The sequence below is a fragment of the Meleagris gallopavo genome, unplaced genomic scaffold, assembly GCF_000146605.3.
Source record: "Meleagris gallopavo isolate NT-WF06-2002-E0010 breed Aviagen turkey brand Nicholas breeding stock unplaced genomic scaffold, Turkey_5.1 ChrUn_random_7180001988524, whole genome shotgun sequence".
NCBI lineage: Eukaryota > Metazoa > Chordata > Aves > Galliformes > Phasianidae > Meleagris > Meleagris gallopavo.
This window is the reverse complement of record NW_011247033.1, coordinates 1-427: the sequence shown is the minus strand read 5'-3', so window position 1 is coordinate 427 and position 427 is coordinate 1. Positions and strand designations below refer to the sequence as shown.

The 427-nt window shown below is 51.3% G+C and overlaps 1 long non-coding RNA gene across 1 annotated transcript; it reads left to right on the top strand.

The window, feature by feature from the left end:
- Positions 1 to 35: 35 nt before the first annotated feature.
- Positions 36 to 373, top strand: LOC109365242. The gene is made up of 2 exons (XR_002110863.1): positions 36 to 134; positions 261 to 373. It is a non-coding gene; the product is annotated as an uncharacterized LOC109365242 (long non-coding RNA).
- Positions 374 to 427: the final 54 nt, after the last annotated feature.

Here is a 427-nt window from a genome sequence, read left to right as displayed (position 1 = left end):
GTCTGCGATGAATTGAATTTCCGTCTTGTTGACTTTTCTGTTGCAGAACATGGAGGAGCAGCTGAGCAATGGAGTTGGGACTCGGGGGAGCAATAGGTGCCTGTGTCCCAAGCTTCCTGTGTGGCCCTTGCAAGGTAGGTGTGCCTAATGTAGGCGTGCGCTAAGGCAGTGCTGTTGAGACACAGCTTGTGTCACTGTCCGCACCAGATCTGCTCTCTGTTAAGCTTTTCCCTTATTTTATGTCCCCCTGTCCTTTTCAGCTCCTGCTCCCCTCGCCTGCAAGTGGAGCGATGCTCAAGTTTGAGGAATCTTTTCCTCGGCAGGCGGTAAAAGACGCCGCAGCTGCGAGTTTTGTGTCCTTCTTTGTTATTGGGTCAGTAGAGCAAGGATATCTTCAGAACAGCTCTCTAAGTCAGCCTGTAACACC